This window comes from Panthera leo, chromosome A3, assembly GCF_018350215.1.
Source record: "Panthera leo isolate Ple1 chromosome A3, P.leo_Ple1_pat1.1, whole genome shotgun sequence".
Classification (NCBI taxonomy): domain Eukaryota; kingdom Metazoa; phylum Chordata; class Mammalia; order Carnivora; family Felidae; genus Panthera; species Panthera leo.
In genome coordinates this window covers 37,496,067-37,516,988 of record NC_056681.1, presented here as the reverse complement: position 1 = coordinate 37,516,988, position 20,922 = coordinate 37,496,067, and the positions used below count along the sequence as shown (strand labels likewise).

General features: G+C 43.8%; 1 long non-coding RNA gene across 2 annotated transcripts in view; it reads left to right on the top strand.

Annotated features, from left to right (window-relative positions):
- The window catches only part of LOC122214963, a 46,784-nt gene extending 29,657 nt beyond the window's left edge, over window positions 1–17,127 (top strand). Inside the window, exons 3-5 of one of the 2 annotated variants that reach the window (XR_006200169.1) lie at window positions 6,721–6,821; window positions 10,127–10,254; window positions 17,077–17,127. This is a non-coding gene — a long non-coding RNA (uncharacterized LOC122214963). Of the gene's footprint in view, window positions 1–6,720; window positions 6,822–10,126; window positions 10,521–17,076 lie in introns of those variants that run through there. The other variant, XR_006200168.1, reaches the window with a different exon arrangement.
- The last annotated feature ends 3,795 nt before the right edge of the window (window positions 17,128–20,922 follow it).

The window sequence follows — 20,922 nt, the reverse complement described above, 5'->3', positions numbered from 1 at the left end:
TCTGCCTGTGTACTTTCTACAACAGGAAGCAGGTGTTAATGACATTTATCAACCGTTCACTAGGCATTGGCTATTATAAGACCTTTAAAGCCCATTTAACCATCATATATAGCCCTGTGAAGTTGGTGTGATTTATGCATGGGGAAGCCAAGGCACTCCCAGTGATCAGTAGTGTAACCATGGTAATGCAGAAAGTAAATGGCCAGGCCAGAATTTGAATCCAGGCAAAACTCCAGAAACCGTGGTCAACTATACATGCCATCTTTCAAGGAACTGATTAAGGAGAAATGGAAGGAGAAAATGGGATTTTTCATAAGCAGAACCCTAGTAAACGTTTTGTTCTCTGAACTTAAGGCTGTATTACCCCAGCCTCATTGAGTCAAAATTCTGCTTTATAAATGATCTTCATTTCTAAGAGGGCATGTATAGTCTTCTCTCATCTATTGCCACATTATTAGACAGCAACCTTTGGGAAACCAGGTTAATCTTCTCACGGAGACATGCAAGGGGACTGTTCTACCAGGGCCTCGGAGAACCCCCACAATTCTCCACAAAGATGACCACTCCAGTCTAAGATTTCCAGCATCAGTATCACACCTCTGAACTAAGGCACTATTGCCAGAAGGCCCTTGCAAAAATGCAGATAAACTACCTGTGAAAGTTAATATGAATTAATTTGTATTATGCAAATTTAAAGTAAGGGACACAAACTTAGGGACCAACAGAGACCAGACACATAAAGGAAATGATGGAGTGAGCCTGGTGTCATGTGAGAGCAGATGCTGAGGGCTATAGCAAATTGAAGAGTACATGTCCCTTCTAAATGGACACACTACTACTAACATCAAGGCAATTGTTGACAGTGACGGATGCTTTTATTTTACAAAAGAAGACAAAACCTTTAGATATTTGGGGGTGATTTCCTTTTAAAATATTATGAAGGAAAAACTGATTCTTGGCTGAAATTGGTCTGCAGGAGGCTAGTTTGCAACACTGTGCTAAGATCAATGTTATCATTTCCTTAAGGCACAACTACTCCAAGTGTGGTCCCTGCACCAGTGACATCAACATCACGTGGGAAATGGTTGAAAATGCAAGATCTCTGGCCCCACCCCAGATTCCTAAATCCAAATCTCTGGGAGTATGACCCAGGTATCTGGGTTTAACAAGGCTTTCAGGTGATTCTTTTACGAATCAAGATATGAGTGGTCCAGAAGCAGCAAGTACCAGATGTGCAAGGTATGTGCAAGGAGTCAAGGACAGGGTCTGGGGCTGATGCTGCGGAAAGGATCCAGCCCTCTGGGTCAGGAAGAGGAAGAGGAAAGGGAAGGGTGTGACAAAGGATGTGACCCAATAAGGCATTGTGGAGCTCCACAAACAGGACTGTCACCTGTGAACAGACTCTTGGTTGCTCCTCCTCCAAAGCCAAGACACCAGGCTCTCTGAGGCTGGCACCTCGTCCTCCCCCATCTCCCGGGCAAGTGACACTGTGTTCCCATATCTGCAGAGCAGTGTCAGTGCTAAATCTGTTCTGAAGCGTGTCTCTGAAGTTGTCACCATTCTCAACTAATTAGTCAAAGGCTTCCATCTGCCTAGTGGCTCACCACACTTTTCATATTAATTTTTTATGCAAATGTGGTGATTTTAGGGAGGAATGATGTCAAGCAAAGTGATAGGTACCTCACTTGAGCCAGAATAAGATACACCTGTAAAGTGCAATCTGCAAAATCTCCAGAAAGGTCATGTTGAAGCAAGCTTTTGTATTTGGGCTTCTATGATGCTTAAAAATAACTTCAATTAAAGTCATGGGAGATGCCATTAAAAAAAATATATATGTATATATGTATATATATTATGTTATATATATATATGTATATATATGTATATATATGTATACGTATATATATGTATATATGTGTATATATATACACATATATACATATATATATACATATATGTGTATATATGTGTATATATATATATAACCTAACCTCCCTACTGTAATCTTAACTGTTTAAGAAGCTGGTCACCAAGCCAATCATTCAAAGCACAGTTCAATTAATTTCTCCTTCATTATTCTTTTATTCCCCCTCATTTTTTTGCTTAGCCATGTAATCTTATTTTATTCTTTCCTTCTTTATATTATTTGCTGCCTTCTTCTTAAAGAAGCAGAGTTATCTTTCAAGAACAAATTCCATTGTAGCAGTGACCGTGAGGATTTTAAGGCAGTAGATTAAAACTCAGTAGTAGCTTGAAATGCTGGGGATGATTTGAAAGAAAGGGTCAATTGTCTAGTATTAATTCAGTAATAACTGGAGAGACATTATTCTTATTGCCTCCTTCCAGGCAGAACTATCTGGTGTCTCATGAAGTTCAATGCCACTGTAAGGTAAAGTAAAATAAAAAATTGTATATAGGTCAATTCTGACTCCAATACTGACCCCACCTTTAGTTTCTACTTACAGATATTTGTTGGGATAGAAATTAGACTCTGGATTCGGATAATTTCCTTCCCCCTGTGTCAGAAAGCTATTGCTGCATACAAAGCATGCCAACACTTAATGGCTTAGAAGACAACCATTAATTTAGCCAAGAATTCTTTGGGCCGACCCCACGGTTCTGCTGACATGGGCTGGGCTCCACCATGTGACTTTACCATGTGGTCAGAAGGCAGGTTGCCTAAGGGCTTACTGGTCTAGGTTGGCCTCACTTTCTGTGGACCACTAGCTTTTGGAGAAGCTCATGAAGATGGCATGGTAGACACTGTTGGTGCCCTGCCCAAATTCCCTAGGATCCCTTCTGTTGGTTCCTTGTGCCTGTCCCCCAGGTTGGCAGTGCTTTGCTGCTAAGGAGTGGCCCCTGTGACCCCTTTCAGAGGGTTGTCCTTAGGTTATTGCTTCCTTACCAGCACTGAGAGCTGGGAGTTGCTGAGAGGTATATCCTCCTGACCAGCCTCTAGTCCAGAGGATGAAAACCAGCTCCTTACTTCAAAGGAGATAAACTTTGAGGCCTAACCGATGTTCTAGAAACCTCACAGGATCAGGCTGAGGCTGGTAATTTGCCTGAAACTGCACCTTTTCTCATCCTCTTCCCTACCCTTGTCCTGCTTTCCAAACTCCCTCATGGGAGCACTTCCTTTATGAGATCATTCGCTTGGGGGCACCTGAGTGGTTCAGTGGGTTGAGGGTCTGATGTTTTATCTCAGCTTGGGTCATGAACTCATGGTTCGTGGTTTTGAGCCCCATATTGGGCTGTGCACTGGCAGTGTGGAGCCTGCTTGGGATTCTCTCTCTCCCTTTCCCTCTGCGCACACGCACCACACCCTCCCCCCCAACTCTCTCTGTCTCTGTCAAAATAAATAAATAAATAAACTTGAGAGAGAGAGAGAGAGAGAGAGAGATCATTGGCTTGTCTCAGGGTGTGTTTCTAGAGATCCCAACCTAAGAAAGCTGGTCTGACCCAACCATCTTCAAACTGAACATAGAGCAGCCCTGTACATCTGTGGGAAATGTATGTGTTTCTTCACAAAAGTTCACTAGAAGATAGATTTTCCCAGCCAAAGAGAGTTTAAAATAAAAACCACCTCAAACAGCCCAGCCTTTTATGTAGGTGAAAAGACAAACAGGCAAAGAAGTGAAGCAACTGGCTGGAAGGCACACAGCCTGGGGGTAGAGAAGAAATTCAGTGCTCCTTGGACCTGAGTCACATTCTCTTATGATACTAAACTGGGGACTCCCACTGGATTCACTGAGAGTCCAGGCCCCTTGAGAAAGGGAAGATAATTGTGCACAGGGAAGAGCCACAGGGGCACCTTAGCAAGATGGGGTGCTCTCTGGTTCATAAGTCACTTAGTAAAGCCATTAGATATTTAAATTTTTTTAAAAAAGGAGAAAGAGAAAGAGAGCAAGAACGAAGTTAAGAACTAATGAAAGAATGGAAGGAAGGAAGGAAGGAAGGAAGGAAGGAAGGAAGGAAGGAAGGAAGAACAAGAAAGAAAAATGTCTGCATCCTGGGAAACTGGGGCTTCAGAAGTGGCCCTGCCCTTGTGATCCTCCCACCCCACAGCCCCTCCCCTCCTTCACCCCCTTCCATCCCTACCCTTCTCCTCCTCTTTCTTTCTCTTTACTTGCCTTCTGCCCTTCCTCCTGCTTCCTCTCTGTCTTCCTCCTCTTCTCCCCTTCCCTCTTCCCCTCCCCCGTCCCTCCTGCTCTCTCCAGCTCACCATTTTCACTATCATATTCAGAAGACTGCCAGCTTCTCCATGATCCCTTCCCTCTGAAAAACTGCCCTTCTAATGTCTGTCTGTTTTCACCAGTAAAGCCCTGTGGGCCAGACATTCGGCACAACACGCAAATCTGGACTGCCTGTATAGTGAGGTGGCTGCTCCTGGGCGCTGCAGTGGGCAGCAAAGCCCTGGGAGACTCAGGGCCCCAAGTGGAAGCACACACGTGGCTTCTTTCTTACCGGAGGCATTTTATTGGCCTTGCAGTTCACAGATCTGCAGGGCGTGATGTATGGAATGGGAGATCGATGTGAAAATACTGTCAAGCTTCTGGAACTGGGAAGATATTTAGATCGCTCCACTCACGTACATCATATTTATGAAAGAAAAAGGAAGTGGGTGGATTATAAATGAGAAAAACCTGGAAAAAGAAATGCTATCCTTTCCAAACTCAGTCTTTTACCAACTTCTTTCCAAAAGGCTGAGCCAGCCCATCGGTAAATTTACGTTTGTGGAGTGTGACAATTTCTGGCTTGCAAAGAGCCCCTCTGCAAAAGAGGCAGCCATCAGGATTTCCACATGGGCTCCCCCAGATCTGCCCACACCCAGGCTTCCGCCCCACCCCAGAGCCTCACCCTGGGCATCCACCAAGTCCAACATAGGAAATGAGCCTGGGGAAGTCAGAGAAATCATTGCCTGTCTCCATCTTTCTGTAGATGCAGAAACTGAGGTCCAAAAAGGCAAGGGTTATACAGAGATTCCAAGAACCAAACTAAGGTCAGCCCTGGGGTCTGAGAGTCAAGAGCCCCAGGCCTGAATCCCAGCCCTACTCAAAGTTTCCCTTTTGTGACCTCAGGCCAATCACTGTGCCCCTGGGGCCTTAGTGTGGTTGATTTAAAAAATGGCCACAATTATTTATGCTTCCCCATATCCACACTCTTTGCATGTGACTCTACTGTATCTCCCATCGAGAGGAGGAGTCTATTTCCTGGCACCTTAATCTGGGCTGGCCGTGTGATTTGTTTTGGCCGACAGAATGTCACAGAAGTTCTAAGACTAAGCCTCAGGGGCCCTGCACACTATGGTTCCCTTTCTTGGAACCCTATCCAGCCATCATGTGCAAGATCTCAGGCTAGCCTTTGAGAGCATGAGAGACCACATGGAGGCTAAATGAGCCCCCAACTTAGGCCATCCTAGACCAGCCAGTTCTCAGCTGAGCTGGAGCTGCCCACAAATGTACAAATTTAGCATCAGGAGACCATAACAACTATCCAACTATGCCCATCCCCAATTTGTGACCGAGGGTATCATGAAATAAATAAATGGCTGTTATTTCAAGCCACTGTCTCGTTATGCAGCAGAAGTTAACTGATGTATTTGATTTCTTCATCTGCACAAATGCACAAAAAGGCTGGAACAAAAAGATCGCTCTTTTTTTAGGTGATTTTGGAAATACCAAATCCATAAAAGGTTAACACCTAGAACTAATCTGTCTATTAGGGTAACCACTAGGCCCATATGGCTATTTAAATTTAAACAATTAATTAAAATTAAATAGGGGCGCCTGGGTGGCTCAGTCGGTTAAGCGGCCAACTTCGGCTCAGGTCATGATCTCACAGTCTGTGAGTTCGAGCCCCGCGTCGGGCTCTGTGCTGACCGCTCAGAGCCTGGAGCCTGCTTCCGATTCTGTGTCTCCCTCTCTCTGACCCTCCCCTGTTCATGCTCTGTCTCTCACTGTCTCAAAAATAAATAAAACGTTAAAAAAAATTTAAAAAAATAAATAAAATTAAATAAAAGTAAAATTCAGTTGTTTAGTTGCACAAGCCACATTTCAAGTGCTCACTAGTCACGTGTGGGTAGTGGCCACCATCTGGGGCAGCACAGGCACAGAACATTTCCAGAATCATAGACGTATGCATCAGATGCTGCCATCCATGGTAGCACCAGACCTCTTGACCCACCTTGTCTACACTTGCTCCCCCAGCACACCTTGCTCCATAGCAAATGCCCCTCACATACCCTCTGAAAATTTCAGATCTATGTTTGGAGTTTTCTGTTTTACCTGGAACATCGAAACCATCAAGGAGTCCTTGGATTGACTGTAAACAATTCCAGTATCTTAGTGAGAGAGAAGGGGAGGGGGGCTCTTGACAAGGTAGAAGAGTCTTCAGATGGATGCCAAGCTTTTCCTCCTTCAGGGGATTGCCCTAGTTTTTATTTTAAGCATTTTTTTTTCCATGTTGATAGGGCTGATAGCCGACTTTATCTGCATTCAATCCTTAAAAAAGATTGACGATTGATTTTTTTTTTCCTCTGTGTGTATGTGGGAGGTTTCCTCCCAATTCTCTTTCTACTTTTTCCCCCCTCCAACGCCCAGGGCTTCCTCTGACTTCAAAGAACTAGAAAAGACTCAGAGGAAAATGGGTATCTGACCTAATTAAGCATATAGATTAAGATTTTCTCTTGTGGTTGATAAAAAATTCCCTTTTCTTCTCAAGCCTCACTCTGATTCCTGGATGAAGGAGACTTGGAAAACCACCTACTTGCTCCCCCTCGATGAAGTATTGTCCCTGCAAGGAGTTGGAAGCAGGGCGGGCAGGTGAGGCCCATGGGAGAATGGTGGCAAAAGGGGGCCATTAGTAGGGATGTTTGGGGACTGCACTGCCTGGGTTTGAATCCCAGTTCAGCTACCTCCTACCTCAGGTGGATCCTTGGTCTAATTACTTAATCTTCCTGTGCCTCAGGTTTACATTTGCAAAATGGGGATGGCAACTGTTCTTCCCTGGTAAGGGTTTGATGACTGAATTCAAGAGAAGCCCTGAAAACAGTGCCCAGCATGAAACAAGAGCTCAGGGTAGCCGAACTGGACACGCCAGTGCTCAGGGACCAGGGTACTGGTTCCAGTGCCTGCCCACTAGCTCCTGTATGCTTTGCCCTGGAGCCACTTTCCCTGCACAAGCAGGGAGCCTGCATGCCAGGTGTTGTCCAAAGCAGACAGTTACACAGGGGCCACACTCAGAAGCCTCAGTTCCCTTGCCTTTGGGCAGATACAAGATGAGTTGCAACTCACACTCCAAAGCTGCCCTTACTCAGGATCAGGTTGAGCCTGGGGCTTTGCCTTCCTTGGCTTCCTCCACTATTCTGTCCTGCTTCCCCTACTCCTAGGTTCCTCCTGAGAGCACCTCCCCAATAAATCACTCACTCACGAATCCTTTCAGGTTCTGCTTCCAGGGAATCAGACCTAAGACAGTAACAATGATGATGGTGATGATTTATTTTTATTGTTACTATTTTTATTATTGCAGTCATGCCATACAAAGTGATTTTGATTCTATATAAGGTGATACTCATCATTTCTCTAAGTATACAGAAATCAGCACTTTCAAAGCACTTTGCTTTTTCCCTGTTTCCATTAATTGTTACGACCAGATGCTTCTGGGAACAAGATATTAAATGAAAACACCAGTCCATCCCCTCTTCTCTCCCCTCCCCTGGCTACTTCCAGCAAAACCAGGACTTCCTGTGCAATAATACAGACACCTCAGACCATAAGACTAAACTGAAGCCTCTCAACCCTCTTCCAAACCACCATCTCCTGGGCCCCAGACTACATTCATGTTAGGATGGCCTACGCTGAGAAGGACAGACCCTGGGAAAAGACTCCCACACATACCCTGGGTAGCAATGGTTCTCAGTCATAAGCCTACTTCACAATCCCTGGAGGGCTTGTTAAAATACAAATTCCTGGGGCGCCTGGGTGGCTCAGTAGATTAAGTGTCTGACTTTGGCTCAGGTCATGATCTGGTGGCTCATGAGTTCAAGCCCCATGTTGTGTTCTGTGCTCACAGCTTGGAGCCTGAAGCCTGCTTCGGATTCTGTGTCTCCCTCTTTCTCTGCCCCTCCCCCATGCTCTCTCTCTCTCTCTCAAAAAAAAATAAACATTAAAAAAATTAAAACAAAACAAATTCCTGTGTCTCACTCCCAGGGGTTCTGATCCAATAGGTCTGAGAGTCATGAATTGGCACACCTAACAAATGCCTAGGTGAGGCTGCCACTGCTGTGGTGTAGACCCAGTTGGAGTAGCATGGGCCTGCAAGACTCCTGGCTCCATGGGGATGGGCACAGGTGGGGGGTGGCCAGAAAGGGGCTGTGTCTGCAGTACAGAGTCCAAAGCAAGGCCTGGTTTCTGGCTCTTGAGTGATAATGTTCTTGGCCATGCAAGAACGTCCACAGCCATTCAGGGACTTATGAAAGGCAGAGTCTGCAGCATGGCAAAAGCTTGGTGTAACCGTTCCCTATTGCTGCTGTAACAAGAGACCACAAATTTAGCAGCTTAATACAACACAAATTGATATTACAGTTCTGGAGGTCCTGAGTCTGAAATGTGTCTTAGGCAGCTAAAGTCAAATGCTGTGTCCTTTCAGGAAGCTCTAGGGGAGATCCACTCCTTGCCTTTCCAGATTCCAAATGCTGCCCATATTCCTCCATCCATGGCCATATTAATCGGATCTCTGCTTCCATCATCACATCTCACAACCCATCTGACCCTACCACCTCACTCCTGCCTCACGCTCTCTCTTCAAACTCTGCCTAGCCACCATGTGAACAATTCTGGGCTAGCCTGCTGGAGGATGGGATGCCACAAGGAGTAGAAATGAGCCATGCCATCTGATGTCATCCTAGACCAGTTAGCCTCCAGATGACCTTCAAGATATCTGTAAATGCTTGTGTGAGCCTAACCAGACTTATGAGAAATAATCAATGTTTGTTGTGTTCAGGCAGTACATTTTAGGGTGGTTTGTTAGACTCAGTGGACAACAGACACCCATCCTGAGAGGAGGGAGGGTGGTTACATTCTGGTTACTTTCAACCAAGTCCACCTTGCAAATGTCTCTTACATGGCCACCACACAATACAGTAAAAATCAGAAGAAAATTTACTTTAAATTTCATACTTCTGGCTTATTTGGAAATATTATAAGAGAAGTCTGGAAGGGAGCATGAGGAGGCCTTCTGGAACACTGAGGACATTCTGTTTCTTGATCTGGGTGCTGGTTGCAGGTGTTTCGTTTGTAAAAACTCATCAAGCTGTACACTTAGATATTGCTCTTTTCTGTAGATTTGTTAAACTTTAATTAAAAATCAAAATAAAGGGGGGACCTGGGTGGCTCAGTTGGTTAAGCGTCCAACTCTTGATCTCGGATCAGGTCATGATCTCACAGTTCGTGAGATTGAGCCCCACATCAGGTTCTGTGCTAACAGCGCGGGTCCTACTTGGGATTCTTCTCTCTCTCTCCCTCTCTCTCTGCCCCTCCCCTGCTCACTCACTCTCTCTCTCTCTCTCTCTCTCAAAATAAATAAACTTTAAAAAAAAAGTCGAAATAAAATGAAATAAGGTAAAATAGCACTCTCATTTAGTCCAGGCCTACAACATGAACAGAGGGAGGCAATGAATTTAACTCCCTGTTTTGGAAGCCTCAGAGAGTTAAGAAAATCCAAATTAGCACAGTTCCCCCTTTATCCTGTTGCCCTACTTGAGTCATTATATTTCTTGCCTGTTTCCTATAGGCACCTGCATTTGCCAACTATTATTAATAACAATTTAATAATTATTAAATTATTATCTCTTATAAAGAATATTATAGGAATACCTTTTACTCAAATTATCATTATGTGTTCACTCATCTCTAAGTTTCTGGCTTCTTCTTCTTCTTCTTTTTTTTTTTTTTAAACTATTTTGACAGTAACAATCAGTCCCCTCACGCAAGTGTGTAGAGTTGAAAGGCACACCGGGCCTAATGAGGGATCTTACTTTCTGGCCTCCCTTGGGTCGAAGTGTGGCCATATGACCAGGTCTCTCCAGCTGAACGTGAGTGGAAGTTGGTGAATGTCCCTTCCCTTTCAGGCAGTTGGGGCTGATTTACATAGACGCCAAGGCCCAAGCCATATATCGGCTGGACAGAGCCTGGGCCCATGAGTCAACATGTGGTCGAAAGCCATTTGCTGATTAGAACACCCAAATTGGAGTCTTTGGTGAGTAAGCAATAGCATTCTATTCTGATAAGCCACTGAAATATATTTATTTCTGCTGCTAGAGTTACCCTGATTAATACACTATTTCATCCCATGGTTATTCATGCATTCACTCATACAATAAATATTCATAAAATCTTCTCATATGCAAGGCACTGTGCCAGCTTTCTGACTTCAAGGATTTTATACGCTGGCTTAAAAATAAGGACAGGCTACTAATGCTTGCTTGCCTCACTATGTGGCAGACCATGTATAAGACATTATAACATGTGATCTTCACACTTATTACAATATAGGCATAATAGTCTCAGTTACCTGAGGCTTACAGAGTCTGGGAACATAGAACTTCCTGAGTTAAACACCTGTGTTTTTCCCAAGACATCATTCCACTTCCTAGAAGGGACATGAGGCGTGCTCATAGGAACTTTAGGCAAGTGCTTGAGGATTCAATGGCACGAGAGGGCAATGCTGAAATGCTGACAATATTCAGCAATCACTAATTACTTTGATATTCACACTTTCTCCTGGCGAGGCTGCCCACTAATGAGTCTTCTTCTGTCTGTGTTGTGACTGAGCCCCATCCTTGACTTCTCTGATGGCGATGCTTAGGGGGACAAAGAGGTGGAGAAAGGTCCACGCAGCCACCAAAGTGCAATGTGCCAAAAAAGCACCAAGTGTAAGGACTCAATGAGTCAATAAGTGCTGCATCCCTCTGCACTGAGCGACTGCTCTTGGTGTTGCATTTTTTAAACACTCCCTTTACTCCTCCATGAAATTGTCTTGGTAAAACCTGTCTGGGTGAGACTGCATTTGATATGTTTAGTAAAACCATCGACAGCATAAAGCAATCTTAGCAGTTATCCCATCCATTCATTCATTCAACAAATAATAATTCAATACATCCCCTGTCCCTGGTGATGTGCCCAAATTTTCTACATATCTTAATTAATTTCAGGCATATTCCACTCAGGAACATTCTCAGCATCCTAACTTGGCTGTAAAATCGAAGGCTTTGCATTGCCTTAGATGTAAATACCAGGGGGGCGGGGGTGCGGTGGGGAAAGGGGGAACCGCATGCAGTTAACAGCACACAAGATCTTCAGATCTGACACCTTTCCCTGCGACTGGTTTGGAGTCTTACGGAAGTGGACAACCCACAGACTTCAAGGCTTCCTGTCTTAGTTAAAAGATATACAAATTGCTTCCCCAGTGCATCTTCTCAGGGGAGCTGCTCAGGATAAAATGCTGAGATTGCATGAATCCATCTCCAAGCAGAAACCTGAGGCAGATGCCATTATTTTTTCATGTCATCTTAATAGACTTGCTTTAAGAAAACAGTGGCGTGTTTGTGCCAGGGTCCTTGGTATTTTAAATTGGCTTCTGTAAGGATGCTTTATGATGGCAGAATATGCTGTTTGGGGAACGAAATGCTCCCTCAACATTTCACAAGAGTTCCTTTACTCATAGTTCCTTTACTCATAGTTTTCCTTCTCTTCTGATCCACGCCTTTACTTTTGCCCTGGCTCAGAACAATCTCTGTTTCCTCTACTCAACAAATACTTCTGAGCACCTGTTTCATGCCAGGCTCTGAGCAGGGCTCTGGGGATAGGGTGGTGTGCAGACGGCAGTCACTGCCCCTGACTTTTAAGGGGCTTGCCACTGAGGCTGTGTTCTGCTAATGACGCTTCTCCATTATTTAATTTGTCAGTGCCCTCTAAACAATGACTCCTTGAACACTGTCTAGGTTGTGTCTACCTCACTGTCCCCAGTCAGAATTACAGTGGCAGGTTTGTAGGGTGAGGGCAGGTGCTCAGCCCATGGCATTGAAGGAATAATTGAGTGTTCGACAGGGTAGTTTGCCTGAATGTTATAACAAGAAGTCTACTTTGTATTTCACACTAACAGCCTTGGTTTTGTTGCCCAGGGCCTGGAGATGAAGAATAAAAGGATTGAAATACTCTCCCAGGAACTCTTATTTCTGTTCTACAAGGGAAAAGATCTTTATTCATTCACTCATTCAGCAAATATTTATTGACGGCCTGCTATGTGCCACAACTGTTTTAGGTCTAAGACAGATAAGCCCTTGCACTAACAGAGCTAACTTGCAACTCTGTAGGAATGATAGGCTATCGGTAAATAAATCATAAGTAAACAATATAATTTCTAACCATGATAAGTACTGCTATGGAAAAGATATTAAACAGGGTGTTCCAGTTACTACTTCATCATAACAAACCACCCCCAAAAGTAAATGGCAATAAACAAACCATTTGAGTATGCTCGTGGATTCGGTAGTTCAGGAATTTAACAGGGCACAATATAGATAGATTGTTTCTGTCATGATATCTCCTCATCTGGGAAGATTCTAAGACTGGGGTGCTTGGCTGCTGCAGGCTAAACCCTCTGAAGGCACCTTGTGCACGTCTGGTGGCTGAGGCTGGTTGTCACCAAGGATATGGGCTGTGAGTGCCAACTGGAACCCTGGCCCATAGCCTTTCTATGTGGTTTGGGCTTCCTCCCACCATGGCGGCAGCCTCAGGATAGCTGGCCTTTATTCCTGCTGGCTTAGAGCTCCAAAAGCAAGTGTCCCAGCAGACACTGTGTAAATTCTATCACCTTTAATAACTTGACCCCAGAAATTACTGTGAGTTATGCAGTGTCATTTCTGCTATGTTTGTTGGTTTTAACAGAGTCTTTGAGACTGGCTCAGATTCAAGGGGTGGGGATTTAAGCCCCATCTCAGATGAAAGCAGTGTCTAAGAATGTGTAGACATGTCATAGAGCTGCCAGAGATGATAGAGAGTGGCCAAGGAGTCAGAGAAGACCACCCTCAGAAGGTCAGTTTGGGGCTAAGATGTAAGTGACAAGAAAGCCATCCATACAACAGTTATGGGAGAAATGCCTTCCAGACACAGGAAATGTCCAGCCCCCTGAGTAGGGAGCCTACCCAGTGCATTCTACCACATCAGGGGCACTGAGCCTGCCTGAGTGTGAGGCTCAGTGTTCAGAAACCCACCTTCTCATAGGTATAAGCCAAAGTCTCCATCACCAACTGCATTTTAGAACATTTACCTCCATCTGCCATCTATTTAGTCTTTTCAGTTGGTTCAGAATGTAGGTGGGGAGATAGCCTTTATTGGCACCCTCCACCCCCTAATAACCTGCAGCAACTGGGCAACTGGTCCAGGAACCTGGAAGCATGTCAAGGGTGTGTGATTGGTGGGTCACAATAACAAATGGAGATGCTTAGGATGGGTCTGTGATACAGTGTGGGGTTGCGAACCCAGCAAATTACAGATGCTTATGTTAGCCCTGGGGCTTGGTTTTACTATTCTGTGATTGGGCCCTAAGTGCCATGACCCAGGCAGGTGGCTTTAAGCCTAAAGTGCCAGTTTCACAAGACTTCACCATGGCAGAGGCTTTGTCCACAGGTGAACAGATATGTTCTTGGAGGCAAGGCAGGGAGCAAAAGTGAGTGCCTCAGCAAAGATGCTTACCTTTGCTCCAAGGCACAACCTTAATCCTATGCCAAGAGGGCAGCAAATACCAGTCAACTGTCAGGAGCCTAAGAAGCAAATACTGTCCTAGACTCAACAAGGAAAAGCCTCAAGAAAGGTAGGGCCACATGGGTCCTATGCCAGCTCTGACCCAACCTACTCAGTGTCTTCAAGTTCAATTCTCTCATATTACAAAAGAGGGAAGAAAAGCACAATGGCAGGCACAGAGTATGTGCTAGGTAAATGATCACATTATTATCTGGGAAGACAAAACTAGTGTTCCTTAAGAGTGGATGGAATGAAAAGAGAGTGGGGCAAGGACACCTCATTAGCAGTGACAAGTTTTAATGGAACTGATTCATTGACAGTGGGAAGGACTTGATGAATATTTAAGCCAACAGTCTTTACTAGGATGAAGAAACACTCTCAAGAAGGAGAACTGCCTGCATTTGGCTGATGAGCTGACTGGTTGATTTGAAATGGAGGCCGCTCTTTCCCTTTGTACTGTCGTGCTCCCAGGAGAGGTCCAATAGGAAAAGACTTAGGGATTGGGTCCTTAGGCTCAGAGCAACCAAGGGGTAATGATATTCCAGGACCACTTTTTCCTTAATAGGGAAAAGCTTACACTGGAACACTAAACAGCCAGAGAAAATAGATATACAGCTTCTGAAATTAGACCGGACTTGTATCAACCCAATTAATAAATGACACAAGGGATTTGAGTGCAGGGATGTCACATACAAAAGTGTATATTATGTCAGAGGATAAGGCCTGAAGGAGCTATTGATACCACAGACTGTGAACAGCAATCTTTGATGTTGTGCAGTGTACAAGTTGCACAGCTGTACATGTGACTCTGCTTAGGTGGAAACTTGTAACTTATTAAGCTAATGTGGAAATTCTCAGATCTTATTCCTTTGTCTTTGGAACAGTGGCAACTTTCTCTAGACTAGGCCTTACACAAATGTGATGCAACATTTTTTCTTCCTGAGAATTAGGGCAGATTTGAGTTTCTACATGATTTCCCATGCTTTTTGAGAGTGTTTCCATCAATGTTTGATTTCCCATGACAGTGGAGTGACACCCTGCACCTTCCAAGTTGGATCACATGACTTTACTGCTTCTGTTGGTACTCTAAACTTCTGTACTTCACAGCCATTCAGGAATATAACTGGGTCCAGAAGCTATATCCCTGGACTTCTTCCCAGGGTTCTTTCCACTGGAATTTGAAAGTATTGATACATCACCTAGCAAATGGTGACTACATTAAGCTTCATATATTCACTTAACTGTTTAAATGAATGAATAGAATAGACATTCGACACTTGGGGAAGATTATGTCCCAAGGTCCTTCGTAAATCTACAAATCTTCAAATGCTATTAAAGCTATAATTCTCAAACTGGCTAAGGAGGGTATGAACTCAATACCCCCCATTAAATTTTTTTGTTGGAATCATGAAGGATTGTGTACAGTTTAGGAAAAGCAAATTCAACATACCGATAGATAGTATTTTTAACATAAGCCATAGAGTGCAAAGGTCAATAAAACTGTGGTAGAAATAGAAAGTAAACTGAGAGAGTATTTCAAAAGATATAATTAAAAAAAAACAGACTGAGTAACTGTCTACTAAAACATGTAATTTTTTTTCCATAAGAGACAGTAAATTATAACTGGAAATTTTAAGTGACCCATTCAGACTCCTGAATATTCCATAAATATAGGATTAAAGTCACAGATGCAAACTTCTGCTGAGTAAGACATTTCACTCTTTAATTTATAGGAAACTTTGACTTTCTGACTAAGAACTGTCTCCTACATATCTATGCATTCTTTTCCTAGAAGCACTAGTAGCTGAATTTTTGGGATGAGGTGCAATTTTAAGGGAGAAGCAAAGCACTGTTCTGTTGAATCTCAGTTGAGTTTCTCCAGAGAGAAAACTCCAATCACACAGGCTGGAATGACATCAGAATTCACTGGCTTATGTGTCTCTAAAGTCCGGGGGTGCTGGCTTGATGCAGATGTCTTCAGGATCCTGAGAGCCGTGACATGGTTCTTCTGCAATTCTTTTGGTTCTGTCTTCCCTTGTATACTGTCCTTGTCCTCAGGCTGGCTTCCCCTGTATAGCAAGAAGGCTGCAAGGAGCTCTGGGGACTTCCGTCCACTTCCTTATTCATATCCAGAAGTGAGCAAAGACATTTCACTCTGACCCTGGTAGACTGATTATAAAAATGGCTCCAATTCTTTACCTCCACATCCCAGAAACCATGCCCTTGGCAATGTGAGCTTGTAGTTCCCCTCATCATGAAGTGGAGTCTGTTTCTCCACCCCATGAATGTGGGCTGGCCTCACGCCTCTTTTGCCAACGGAATAAGGTGGAAGTAACAAGGTGCCAGTTCTGAGCCTGGGCCTCAGAAGAGGGTCACCTTTCACTCTCACTTGGAAGCCTGGCTCCGCTAAAAGAACAAACCTCGGCTGCCCTTCTGGGCAATGAAAGACCACATGAGGCAGAAGCAATCTATCTCAGTTGAGCCCGACCTATGCTAATCTCCAGCCAGCTGACCTCCGTACACATGGGAGAGCCTAACCTGGACAGCAGAGCCACGCGCAGACCTGCAGCTAACTACAGACACATAGAGAAGCTCAGCTGAGATCAGAACCACACAGCTGACTTGGAGAGCTATGACAAATTGTTGGAAGCAACTCTGAGTTTTTGGGTGGTGTGTTACACAGCAATAGCTAAATGATACCCAGATTTTCTAAGGTTGCCTTGATTAATTACATTGTTTTAAGCCACATGGTCACTCCCAAACCAATGACGATGGTTGGCTCTCATCCAATCAAGGCCCACCTTAACCTGTAATGGGGAAGTAGAAGTGGAAACCTGAAGGAACATAAAAATGATCAGGAGGCAGAGAGGAGAAAGGTGGGGATGAATGCATTATGAGCAAACAACTGCGACCATCGCTGCAAAAGAATTCCCAGGTGGGTGATGATGGAATGAGGCAAGGGCGATGAGGTGGCCCACTGGGTGCACACTCTTCCCCTTCACAGCACATTCAGAGTAAATGGCCTGCTTCAGCAAAATTACAAGTCACTAACTTCCCTGAAATTTCTTGAACATTTTTAAAACCACGTCAAATCCACCAAAGCCAATGTTTTAAGTACTAATGGTTTCTCCCACTCCACATAAAATATATAAATAGATCAAATCCCATGGTTTTAAGCTCAGAAATCCTTCAAAGAAGACAGCTGATGCACTAAGTAGGGCACATTTCCCCACGAGTATCTACTGTAGGCCCATAACTCACACATCATTTTCTCCAGGTGCCCTTTGCAACAAGGGATCCCTCCTGCAATACATCTAGTGCAATGGAGCCACTTTGTAACTCTGTTTGGAGGTAAGTTACAACACCAGGTTTTACTTAAATATGCTTTTAAAATGCCATGTTCTAAGTCTTTTTGAAATGCAACTGGAAAGGGATTAAAATCATCCTTAAAGAAAGAAAAAGAAAAACCATATGCAATAGAAGGATACTAAGCAATGGGTATAAATGTTGCAAAAGAATCATCTAATACAAAATCAGTAATGGCAGTAGGACTTCAAAGAGCAAAGAGCTACTACTAAAGGGAAAGTGAGTAGTGTTTCCTTTTCAATCAGGGGTAAAGATAATCATGGGTCTCTGGTAACAAACATCCCATGCTCTGCATTTTCTTTTTTGAATCTCCCTTTTACTTTTGTAAGATAAAGAGCCAAGGAATGTATGTGAGGAGGAAAGTCATCTACAGTTCTAAAAAAAACAAAACAAAACACCAATTTTATTGACATTTTAAAAATAGTATTTGGAAGTAGTCAGGTTTTTATTACTAGATAGCATACTAAAGCTTAGGGGAAGCCTCTGGCAACCAACAAAAGAAGGTAACTCCAAGAGATTTTGGTGTGAAACTGTCCAAATATGCTGGAAAGGATTTAACAAGAACAATTCTGTGTACATTTAAGAAATCATTTGTTAAAACTTAAGGAAAATTGGGTTGGATTAAAGAGCTGTAGAAAACAGGGACACATGAATGAGGGGTTTGCCATCTTGAAAATATTCCTATAACTTGACATATTTAAAGCAACCTTAGTGGATTGTGGTGGTACATTAACTGTATTAACAGCCCCAGTTTATAACAACTGCCTCATCCATGCCCTTGAGTACCACCCTCCCAGGCGACTCTGTGCTTGGACATGTGATTCTTTGGCCAACAGGACAGTAGCAAATTTCACTCAAGTAGAGGCTTGAAAAATGCTTGTGTATTTTCTCTTCCTCTCTTGGATTCCTGTCACCCTCATGTTTGCAAGTCCAGGCCAGCCTGCTGCAGCCATGTGAAGCTGGCTGAGTCAATGCAGCCTAGAGGGGTTTGAACCCATGAGAATATTATACTCATAGAATCAAGGAGAAGACAGACTCATTCTTAAAATCCTTAAAGGATCTGTTGTCCGACTTCATTTCTGGTGCCAAAATCTGTACTAGCTATCTCTTGGGGCATAACAAAGTAACCTAACATGTAAGGGCTTAAAAATAATGAATATTTATTATTCGATGCAGTTTTTGTGTGGGTCGGAAACCTTGGTGCAGCTTAACAGGGTAGTTCTGGTTTGGGGTCTCCAAAGAGGTTGAAGTCACGATGTGGACTGAAGCTATAGTCAGCTGAAAACTTGACTGAGGCTGGAATATATGCTTCCAAGATGGCACATGTACAAGGCTATTGCCAAGAAACTTCAATTCCACACCACTTGGAACTTCCCGTAGGATAGCCTGAGGGTCCTTACCACATGACTGCTGGCTGCCCACAGACTGAGTGATCCAAAAGAGTAGCTCAGAGGCTATGATGTATTTTACGGCCTAGCAGCTAAAATCACACACCGTTATTTGTGTGATAGCTTACTGGTTTCCCAGGTCAGCCTATCCAGTGTGTGCTGAATCCCACAACGGTTTGAATACCCAGATGTGGGGATCATTGGAGGCCGTCTTGGAGGCTGACTGCCATAATGGTTTTACAGAATTAGATTTACAATTTAGTGTTCAAAGACCTGTGTATTTTTTTCCAGATCAGTCTCTCGTATTACCTGAATTTCCTCTTGGCCTCCCCAGCTTGCAGCACCAAGGGAATACTACTTCAGTGGTTTCTCCTAATATCCGTGGACTCATTGGCTACCACAGCCAAAGGGTAGCATCTCATCCCACCCCTTTCCTTATATCTCTCCAACAGTCAACAGAGTTGGTAGAGGCTAGTTTTCTTTGTCTCATGTTTAATTTGTTGTAACCTCCTCTTCCGTTATGGAAGACATCTGTAGACGCCTCTCCTACTTTACTGGTCCACATAGCTGTATCTGCAGGAACCTCTCCTGGGCACCTTTTCTCTCTGATGCTACTGCTGTTGCTGTCACTGCTACCTGAACTTCCACCCCCAGATACCCCCAGGTGCCCTGGTGTTGAAAAGCCTTCCAGTGGGTCATGTTATCAGAGGCACCAGGCAATCCATAAACTCGTGTGTTCATCTCTCTGGCAGATTGGAAGGAACTTTCCTTCTGCTCACGTGTGTGTGTGTGTGTGTGTGTGTGTGTGTGTGTGTGTATGCATGTATCCACACTTGCATTTGGAAAAAACTGCACAGTCCCTTAGTGAAATACATTTTCCCATTTTAAGCTACATCTTGCTCCTAACCATGGTGCAGAGGACACCCCACCTATTGGAGCTTTCATACTAACCTAACACTTCTGGTCTCCTCTCCCAGCCCAGTCCCATTACTGAGAGTGAACAGTAACCTTCCTTACTTATGGTGATTTTGTTTTCCACTCCTGACCCCAATGCCACTTCCTGCAATCTGGCTTCAACTGTCCCACCTTTCAAGTCTATCAAATGTGTCTCTGTGTATTTGAAACTTGATTGTGGTCCATAAATTCTTACTCTCTTTCTAGTGCAAACAGATCTATCTACTGGACAGATAGATCTTAGTACTGAAAGTTTTTGTGGGAATATTTTATAAAATTGTTTAAAGCAACTGAGTTTTGGGGTGACATGTTATTACACAGCAATAACTAACTGATACACAAATCTTCTAAGAGTGAATTTACATTCTAATGTTTTACCTTATTGTCTCTCTTAGCACTAGATTATTTCACATGTATAGGACTTTTAGTTTACAGGTTTATTTTAATGGGAGATCCTCCCCCGGTACACACCTCTTTCCTTCTGTGTATCTCTCTCATTGTCTAATACTATTACAGTTGCCTGCACCTGGACCTCCACTGCCACCAGTTAGAACTAGATCTCAGATGGTGGTGCAGAGCCAGTGGCGGCTTGGCTCAGCTTTTGGTCTCAAGGATGTGCCTGTATCATCCACTTTCCCATGCCTTTACTTGGCAGGAGCTATAATCAGTGGCAGTAGTGGGATGGTCTTTTTCCACCTCATTTTATGACTCTGAAGACAACCCCCAGTCTATATACTTCAAGCAGGGGTCTCCTCAGAAGAAATAGCTCATGGAGCCCATATGCCTTTCCAGGACCTACTTACTGCTTGCTTTGACTGCAAGACTGGAGCTGACATCCCATTCACTCTGTGCGTGTGCATGTGTGTGAGTGTGTGTTTCATTCCATTTCCTTTTCCTGGACTTGTTTATTCTGTATTTAATCCCAGCTTTGCTGTTCAATTTTTCACATGTAATATATACGTTCATTACTATTTGTTTAGAGAATTGGGTAGTTGGGGAGAGAGTGGTGGTTGGGAAGCACTGAAGTCTTCACTTACTACACCATCCTTTGCCTGGAAATCCTGATTTATGTTTTTGAAAGAAGTTCCTCGTTGCTGTTGGGAAAACATTCTAGAGTGGCTAGGTTTGGATACCAGGAACGTGTTAGGGGGCTGTTTCAGGTGAAAGACAGTGGTGATTAGGGCTAGCCTATGGGCAGTGGAGTTGAGGCAAACTAGATGAGAGGTCTATTTTCAATGTCAAAACAGCGAGATTTCTTAACAGATTAGATGTGGGAAATGATGCAAAAAGAATCTAGGATGACTGTGTCTTAAGTATTTAGATGGGAGCTCGTGACCTGTACTAATACTGGGAAGATGGACAAGTTGTTTTTGTTTGTTGCTGGGAGGCAGTGGTGACAATCGAGACTTTCATTT